Raw genomic sequence first — 10,314 nt, 5'->3', positions numbered from 1 at the left:
TTTTGCACTTAAGCAAGCTGCAAATGACTATGAGGCTCAGTATGGATATGAAGCAGCAAACTTCATCAGGAAAGATTTTTATGTTGATGATGAACTTAAATCAGTACCAACAGCACAGGGTGCCATTGATCTGCAAATGAAAAGCAAGGCATTGTGTAAAATGGGTGGCTTTAATCTCCATAAGTTTCTGTCAAACAGTAAGGAAGTGTTAGCAGCAATAGCTCCTGAAGAAATGAATAACACTGTCAAGAGCCTGGATTTAAGTAAAGACATGCTACCTGTAGAAAGAACACTTGGAGTGGAGTGGTGTGTAGAATCTGATACTTTCCAGTTCAGAATACAAGTCAAAGAAAAGCCACTCACAAAAAGGGGCATATTGTCTACTGTGAGTTCAATATATGATCCATTAGGCCTTGTGTCTCCTCTCATCCTCATTGGCAAAGGGATACTCCAGGAGTTATGCCGTGAAGGAGTAGGTTGGGATGAGGAGATACCACAGTATGTGAGGCCACAGTGGCAGCAATGGAGAGATGACCTACACAAATTAGAGCACTTAAAAATACCACGATGTTACAAGCCTGAAGGATTTGGTGAAATTAAGAAAGTTGAACTGCATCATTTTTCTGATGCCAGTCAAAAGGGATATGGTCAGTGCTCTTACATAAGACTGATCAACACTGCTGATCAAATACACTGTGCACTTGTAATGGCAAAATCAAGAGTGACACCCCTCCGAGCCATCACTGTGCCGAGATTGGAACTCACAGCAGCAGTAGTGTCGGTGAGAATCAGTGCAGTCTTAAAGAAGGAGTTAGACTATGAAGATATTCAGGAAGTGTTTTGGACAGACAGTATGGTAGTGCTGGGATACATCAACAATGATTCTAAACGATTTCATGTATATGTAGCCAACAGAGTCCAGCAGATAAGATATCAAACTTCACCAAGTCAGTGGAAGTATGTGGAAACAGAGCACAACCCAGCAGACTATGCCTCAAGAGGGCAGTCTGTAGAAGAGTTAATTAACAAGGACAAGTGGTGGAATGGACCACGCTTCTTGTGGCAACACTTTGAGATGAATGATGACCCATCAGAGCATCATGAATTGGAAGATGATGATCCTGAAGTAAAAAGAGTTGCATCATGTGCTACACAGACACATGAGCCGTTTAATATACTAGAGAGGCTGAACTGTTTCTCTGAGTGGTTCCGTATGAAGAGAGCCATTGCAGTGTGCCTTAGACTTCAAAGGAAGTACAAGAAGAATGCAGATGGGACACATAAAGGAAGAAGCCAAGAATACATTCCACTGACAGTACAAGAACTGAAAAAAGCTGAAAATGAGATAATAAGGCAGGCTCAGGCTCATGCCTTCCATGAGGAAATAAAGATGCTGAAGGGTGCAGGAAACCATGAGTCTTCCCACAGACAAATAGAAGAAAAAACAGTAAAGAAAACCAGCAAGTTGTACAAACTTGATCCCTTCATAGATGAAGATGGAATAGTAAGAGTTGGGGGAAGAATAAGGATGTCTACTCATCAAGTAGCAAGACATCCAGCAATCCTGCCTAAGGATTCCCATGTTACTGATCTACTGATTTGCTACTACCACAATAGGGTACATCATCAGGGTAGGGGCATAACACTAAATGAAATTAGAGCATCTGGGTACTGGATTTTGGGGGGCTCATCTCTGGTGGCTAGACATGTCTCAAAATGTGTAGTCTGCAGAAGAGTTAGAAGTGACACACAAGGTCAAAGGATGGCAGACTTGCCACAAGATAGGCTAGAGCCTTCCCCTCCCTTTACTTATGCTGCAGTTGACTTTTTTGGTCCTTTCTACATCAAAGAGGGACGTAAAGAGCTAAAGAGATATGGGGTTCTTTTCACATGCATGGTATCACGTGCAGTCCATCTAGAGACAGCAAACAGTCTGGACACTACTTCCTTTCTCAGTGCCTACCGCCGCTTTATAGGAAGAAGAGGGCCAGTTAGGCAATTAAGATCAGATCAAGGAACAAACTTTGTGGGTGCAAAAAACGAGTTAGCCAACTCTTTCAGAGAAATGGATGAGGAGAAGCTCAGAACCGAACTACTGAAGGACACTTGTGATTGGGTTCATTTCAAGATGAATGTACCACATGCTAGCCATATGGGTGGGGTGTGGGAGAGACAAATAAGAACAGTGAGAAGCATATTGTCAGTGCTACTTGATCAACATGGACCTCAGTTAGATGATGAGACACTTAGAACAGTCATGATAGAAGCAGAGACAGTTGTAAATGGTAGACCTCTAACTGTGGATAACCTTACCTCTCCTACTAGCTTAGAACCACTGACACCCAACACTCTGTTAACTATGAAGTCAAAGATTGTGATGCCTCCCCCAGGTAAATATGAAAGAGTTGACTTGTACTCAAGGAAACGTTGGCGAAGGGTACAGTTCCTTGCAAATGAGTTCTGGTCAAGGTGGAAAAGGGAAGTTTTGCAGTCTCTTCAGCTTAGAAATAAATGGCAGAAACCTCAAGGTGGATGATATTGTTATTGTTAAGGATTGCAACCTAGCTAGAAACCAATGGAATCTAGGCAGAATAACTGAGTGTCTTCCAAGTGATGATGGTCTTGTGAGAAAGGTGAAAGTGATGATGTCAGACTCATGTCTTGACAATTCAGGGAAAAGAATAAAGGCAATGAACATTGTTGAAAGGCCTGTTCATAGTCTTGTTCTCTTGTTAGAATGTACTACTCAGGAAGACCAGGGGGACCCCACCGAGGAGCCTAAATGATCTGTTTGTACTTAGGAAGTGCAAAGATGATGTTAGCAGTATTTCATGTATCTGTAATACTCATGTTATGATCAATGTATTAAGTAGTTATAAGTTAAATTGTCCTACAATTTAGGGGAGCCATGTAACTGTGGTATCAATATACCTCATTATACCTCATTGTTATTACGTAAAATATTAATGTGAAAGGAATTTATATGGTGCTAAAAGGATAAACTTGTATGGTGCTACTAGAAGGTAACATAGGTGCCGTTAAGAACGCTTACACGCAGCTGCCGATGTTCGTTTGTTTGGGTTACGCGGGCAGCGAGTCTGTCGCTTATAAGTGGATATGAATTGTAGACTCAGCGATATGGAGCGGTGATTCAATCCGTGGCACTGGAGGTCAGTATATTTTGCTAATATTTCTATGTTATAACACAATGTTAAGCTATGTAATGTTCACATACTGTGTATAAGAGTGTTAAGAATAGTTTAAGCTATGAATGCAACAATATATAACTTAGGCTTCAGTGCAAGGAGCCTGAAAGTTTGGGATGTGTAAATTGATTATGTCATCACTTTTCCCATAGTTTCACGGCACGACTGGGGCATGTATGGCGCACAAAATGGAGGACTCTTTGTCCAAAGCCACATCATAGGAATAAAGGAAAATTATACCAACGAAGTTTCCATGTCCTGCTGACAGTCCATGCATGTCTGCGTGTCTGTGTAAACCAGCCCAAAGGGGTGACTGTTCCATGTCCACTTCATATATTTTTTTTCTGTGATAAAGATTTTCCAACATTAATATCTTATAAACATCATCAAATTAGACATAAAAAAGAGGAAATAAATAAGATATAGTATAAGGAGAAAGAGAAATATTCACACAAAAAATAAATATAAATACATTGACAGTCGTAACTGGGTACTCCTATCAGTTTCATTTATCACCTTTTCTAAATACCTCTTTTTGACATTCATAACAGTGTCGTTATATTTACTATTTTTCAACAAGCCTATCCTCCATCCCTATACTAGACAACTCAGTCACCTGCTATCTGGCAACTACGACTGCTACAACCCCGTAATAGTGGAAACTATTAACAAAAGTGCATAGAAAAGCAAAGTCAGGGGAAGAAAAGAACATAAAAACACCTAAGTTCAGGGTGAAATGTATAAGTGTGCACTGTGGAGTGACTAGTGCATGGTGTGAAGTATAGAAGTGTTGAGAAGGAGGATTTAAGAAGTGCTACAAAGCTTTAAAGGTCAAAAGAAGAAGAACATAAGAACACAGGGAAACTGCAAGAGGCCGAGTGGTCTACACAGGGCAGCTTCAGAATCCCCCCCACTACTCACGATGGGTGAGATGTAGTTTCAGGGGTAGCAGGTAGAGGCTTGATCCTCGTTTACCTTCGGTACGGGTGTACGCTCCAGTACCCTGTCTCCTTACTGCACAAACACCTCTCTACCACCTGTCATCCTCTTCCATGTAGCTATCCAGTTTACTCTCAAAACAAGCTATCGTCCCTGCACTAACTATGTGATTGCGGAGTCTATTCCATTCCCCCACCACCCTATTATTAAACCAATACCTGCCTATTTCCCTCCCAAATCTATGCTTTTCTAATAAAAATCCATTACTGCGTGTTCTATCCTGCTGGCTAATTCTCAGTACCCATTTGAATACATCTATCAGATCTCCCCGCACTCTTCGTCTTTCTAGTGAATGTAAGTTGAGGTGTTTCAACCTATCTTGATATGGGAGATTCCTCAGCCCCTGAATCATCTTGGTCATCCTCCTCTGAACTGATTCTAGCAAGTTGATGTTTATTTTGTAGCGTGGGCACCAAAACTGGACAGCATAATCTAAGTGTGGCCTAACTAACGCTAAATAGAGTCTGAGGATGACCTCTGCACTCCTGTTGGTTACCGTCCTGTTAAAAAAGCCTAACACCCTGTTAGCCCTATTCCTCGCACTAATACATTGCTTCCTTAGTTTTAGGCCAGAGTTTACTAACACTCCCAAATCCCTTTCACACTTTGATCTGCCTATCGCTGTGGAGTCTAAACTGTACCCGTGTAATGGGTTGCGTGTTCCTACACTAAGTACGCTACACTTGGTGATGTTAAAATTCATCTGCCATTTTTCTGACCAAGCTGACAGTTTTTTTAGATCCTCCTGCAGTGCTCTAGCATCTTCCCTTGTCCTAATTGTGCGTCCTATTTTGGTGTCATCTGCAAATTTACCTATGTCACTAGTTATTCCATTGTCTATGTCATTGATGTAGATAATGAATAAAAGCGGGCCTAAAACTGAACCTTGAGGAACCCCACTGGTAACAGTACCCCATTCGGATTTTTTACCGTTAATGGTAACCCTCTGTTTCCTGTCGCTAGTCCACGCCTTAATCCAATCAAATACCTTCCCTCTTATCCCATGAGCCCTGACTTTATTTAACAGTCTCTGGTGAGGTACCTTATCGAAGGCCTTACTAAAATCAAGATAAACTACATCATACCTCTCATCATTGTCAGCTGCCTCGTATACCCTATTGTAAAAGGATAAAAGATTAGTGAGGCACGACTTTCCTTTAATAAACCCATGCTGTGAGTCGTGAATTAAATTATGTCTGTCGATATGGTCCCTAATACAATCAGCTATTATTGACTCAAGCGTTTTACCTATAACTGACGTCAAACTAATCGGCCTATAGTTCTCCATAGAAGATTTGTCTCCTTTCTTAAATATTGGAATAACGTGTGCCTGCCTCCATGAAACAGGCACCACCCCTGTGTCTAGTGACTTTCTAAAAACTTCTGTTAACTGCCCACTTATTTCAGTTTCGCATTCCTTTATTACCCTGGGGAAAAGTTCATCTGGCCCTGGCGCCTTAGTGACTTTAAGTCTATCTATCTGTCTAATCACGAGCTCCCTACTTATGTTGATGTCGGTTAATCCTTCTACCTCTTATCCCCTGTAGATCTGTTCTCCCTGAGGTATATCATTTAATCTCTCTTTGGTAAATACAGTCAAAAAAATATCTATTTAACGCCTCACTCACTTCCTCATCTCTATCAATCAGTGATTCTCCTGACTTAAGCGGCCCTATCTTATCCCTAACCTTGGTCTTATAAAGCTGAAAGAAACCCTTTGGATTGGTCTTTGCTTCCCTGGCAATTCTAATCTCATAATTACGTTTTGCCATACGCGTGTTCTTCTTTACTGTTCTAGCTAAATCGTTGTAACTATCCCTTAGGTGAGTTTCCCCCCTTTTGATTCTAACATATAGTCCTCTTTTCCTTCCTATTTCAGTTTTTAGCCTGTCTGTCATCCATCGCGGGTAGTTACCTGTTGACCTGACCTCCCTGTGAGGTATAAACTGTTTCTGCCCTAGTTTAATCTCCCTGACCAAACTATTGTACTCAACCTCCAAGCTACTGACCTAACTAGTGCCCTCACCAGAGATTAACGCCCCTCCCTGCTCTGGGCCCTGACCTACCTCTGTTTTTACTCCCCTAAGCCTCTGCAGCTCTTTCTTAACCCCTCGTAGTCCGCCTTCCTGAAGTCAGGTATTAATGTGTTGTTACTGCTGACTCTATCCTCCCATTTGATATTAAATCTAATTTCCTTATGATCACTGTTACCTAATGAAACCCCAACCTCAATGTTGCTTACTATATCCTCTCTATTAGTTAACAACAAATCCAAAATATTTTCTTCCCTCGTTGGTGTTATAATTAACTGTTTAATGAAACTATCCTGTATCACATCTAACAAATTCTGTGCCTCTTGGTCTCCGGATAAAGTATCCCACTCTATGTTCCTATAAGTGAAATCCCCAATTACACACACATTTCTATATCTTGACGCCCTACTAATTTCCTGTAAAAGGGGGTGGCTACTGTCTCTGGCAAGAGTGGGCAGTATGTAAAGTACTCCGATGACAAGCTTCTCCTTCCTACCTATTGTTTCTACCCAGAAGGATGCTGTATTGCTATCTACCTTGATTGAGTTGTTAATGACACATTTAAGATTGTCCCTGACGAAGAATGCGACCCCACCCCCCTTCCTGCCTATTCGATCTTGGTGGAATAACTTATACCCTTCAATCTCTAATTCTGGGAGAAAGTGTCTGTCTGCAGTGTTTATCCATGACTCTGTGATCGCTATCATATCAAATTTCTCTACGCACGCCTTTCCCCTCAATGAATCCATTTTATTCCTAATACTTCTACTGTTTGTATAGTACACATTTGGACCTACCCCTTGCTTTACTCTGCAGCTGCTATTATTATTACTACATTTAGTGCTCCCACTTGGTATTGCCATCTTAGGCCCCTTCTTACTTACCCTAAAAAACCCTGCAGGGCCCCCAATCCACGTTCAAGGGCATCAGACAGGATCTGTACCCCCTCCCATGAAATGTGAACCCCGTCCCCCTTGTATAGGTGGTTCCTGCCAAAGAAACGGTCCCAGGCGTCGACAAATGTCCATCCATTGGCTTTGCAATAATCTGCCAACTTGCAGTTTAATGCAATAGCCCTGGAGAGCCAAATGCCACCAACCCGCCGCCTTGGCAGAACCCCACACACCACAGGAACCCCGCCCTTGGACGTAACTCTTCTAAAAGCCTCCATGTAGCGACGCAGAAGCTGTTCGCTACCTAACCTGTCTATGTCGTTCCCTCCCACGCTCAGGCAGACGATTGGTTTGACTCCCTCGTCTGACATGCACGACTCTACCCTATCGCTGACATCCCTAATCCCTGCCCCTGGAAAACACACCCTGGTCCTACGTTTCCTATCTTTAGCACAAGGCCCTATCTAACAACCTGACCTGGCTATCCCCAAAAACCAAAATGTTACCTCTGGGCAGGGATTTGTCAACTGCCCTCCTCTCCTTCACCTCCTGCTCCTCCACTCCTTCCTCCTCCCTCGGATCAGAGAGAGCCTGGAAGGAGTTGCTGCACTCCACACCCACAGGATTGGTCCTCTTCAACCTCAAGCGGTTGCCATGGCTCTGGACTACCTGCCAGCTCCCATCTTGTGGCGGTGTACTATGTACATCGCCTGTCTGAGGACCTGATGAACGAAGGATTTGATTTTCCTTCCTCATGGCCTCCACAGTCCTCTCCAACTCTTCTATTCTCTCCAAGAGAAAATTCACCAACTCAACTGTACTCCCACCTGCCTCGCCTTCTCCCCTCGCTGCACCATCGTAACTCATCCCACCAGACATGGTCAACCCAAGAGCTAGTCAGAGCACGTCCTATCACCTTGAAGACCCGAGGTGAACTGAAAGATTAAGGAGTGTAAGATAAGGTAAGGTGCGTTGTGTTCAGTTCAGGCAGGTAAGGTAAGGTAAATTGATTTGTGTTGAGTCGAAATGAGGTCAGGTCAGGTAAGTGAGGTGAGTTGAGATAATAGATAAAGTAAAGTAAACCAAGATGAGATTTAAGTGAGCTGAGGTAAGGTAAGGTAAGGAAAAGCATGGTGAGGTGAAGTGAATTGAGTTAAGGTAACTTCAGGTGAAGTGAGGTGCGGTAAGATAAGGTTTGGTAAGGCGAAGTGAGGTGAGGTAAGGTAAGGTTAGGAGAGGTGAGGTAAGTTGAGGAGGGGTAAGGAAAGGCAAGGCGAAGTAAGGTGAGGTAAGGCAAGGTGAGGTGAAGTGAGGAGAGGTAAGGGAAGGGAAGGGAAAGGAAGGAAAAGTAAAAGTGAGGTGAGGTAAGGTTAGATGAAGTGAAGTGAGGTGAGTTGAGGAGAGGTAAGGGTAGGGAAGGGAAGGGAAAGGAAGGAAAAGGAAAAGTGAGGTGAGGTAAGGTAAGGCAAGGTGAAGTAAGGTTTGGTGAGATGCATTACGGTAAGGTAAGGTAAGATAAGGTAAGGTAGAATAAGGTGAGTTAAGGCAAGGCAAAGTAAATGAAATGAAGTGAGGTGAGTTGATATGAAGTGAGGTGAGGTGAGATCAGCTCAGGTAAGATAAGGTAAGGTAGAGTAAGGTGAGTTAAGGCAAGGCAAAGTAAGTGAAATGAAGTGAGGTGAGTTGATATGAAGTGAGGTGAGGTGAGGTCAGCTCAGGTAAGATGAGATGAGGTAGAGTAAAGTGAATTAAGGCCAGGCAAGGTAAGTGAAATGAAGTGAGGTGAGTTTATACGAAGTGAGGTGAGGTGAGGTGAGGTGAGGTCAGATCAGGTAAGGTAAGGTAAGGTAAAGTGAGGTGAGGTGGGTGAGGGGACAAAACAGCCTCAGAATAGTCTCAGATAAGTTATGAAAAAAGCACGGACAATGGACGAAGACAGACGTAGGCACGGGGGCACGCAAAAATGTGGGGTGTGTGGTGTTTGTGTTTTTGTGGTGGGGGGGGGGCCAGCGTGAGTGGCACAGGTAGCAAAAAGAAAGGTAACGTATCCAAGGTAGTCGGGTGGCGAGAGATCATGTGAGGTCAACATAAGAATCAAAAAGAGGTATTAAAAAAAACAAATAGGGCAGAAAGAATGCACAAAAAGACAAACAAATAAACACAAGTGAGTTAATAAATCGTTGAAATATAAATAAATAAAGCTGGATCAAAATAAAATTAAAAAATCCTTGGAAATAGGGAAAATTTGAAGCATTGTCATACTGTTTTTCTTACGAACTTAATTTGAGAGAGAGAGAGAGAGAGAGAGAGAGAGAGAGAGAGAGAGAGAGAGAGAGAGAGAGAGAGAGAGAGAGAGAGAGAGAGAGAGAGAGAGAGAGAGAGAGAGAGTTGGTGGCTGCTGACCCACCAGAAAACGTCTCATTCTGGAAAACTTGCTGTAGTGACACTGATGTGGACAAGTTATCTTGTTGCGCCAGAAATGTACAAAACACCGCCGCGGTGGAGCGCCGCCGCGACGTGCGGGTGGATCACCCAAAGAAAGGGACGCCGAGAGCCGCGGCACCGTCACGGGGCACCGGGGACGTGGTCGAGCTGAGGAAGGAGTTATGTCTGCAGCGAAAGCCACTTACACCACGGCCAAGGCCAAGGGCAAAGGTCAGGACACAGACGACTCGGATCACGGCGCCGCTAAGGAAAGCTGAGCACGTCACAGCAGGCCCGGAAAGACCGCGGAGCACAATTAACGGAATGTGATTCAAACGAGATGAAGAAAAAAAAGTTCAATGTTGGAGGATTCGTGAATGTGGACAGCACCACAACCGTGCTCGGCAACACTCAAGTCCTACACCGTCAACTGATATGTCACTGTAAGAGTTGTTTGTGTTATATCACAATGTCTGTGCCTGATGTTTTTTGCTGTGGCCTTGCATGGCCCTCTTGGATTGCTTGTGTTATGTTCCCAGTAATTTTATCTCTATATTCTTTACTATCAGTTGCGTTTTCTTTACATTACAAATAAGTATTATTTCCTGTACATGAAACAGGATATTGTGTACAATATGTTTTATTTACCGTAACGGTGTTCGAAACCATTCAAGCTGGACTCTGTGTGCTAACTGTGTAATAAATGTTTGGAAAATTAAGGACAACCTGTTCTTCCCAAATTTAAGTAAATGTGATGAA

Source organism: Eriocheir sinensis, unplaced genomic scaffold, assembly GCF_024679095.1.
Source record: "Eriocheir sinensis breed Jianghai 21 unplaced genomic scaffold, ASM2467909v1 Scaffold551, whole genome shotgun sequence".
In the NCBI taxonomy this organism is placed as follows: domain Eukaryota; kingdom Metazoa; phylum Arthropoda; class Malacostraca; order Decapoda; family Varunidae; genus Eriocheir; species Eriocheir sinensis.
This window is presented reverse-complemented; position numbering follows the sequence as displayed.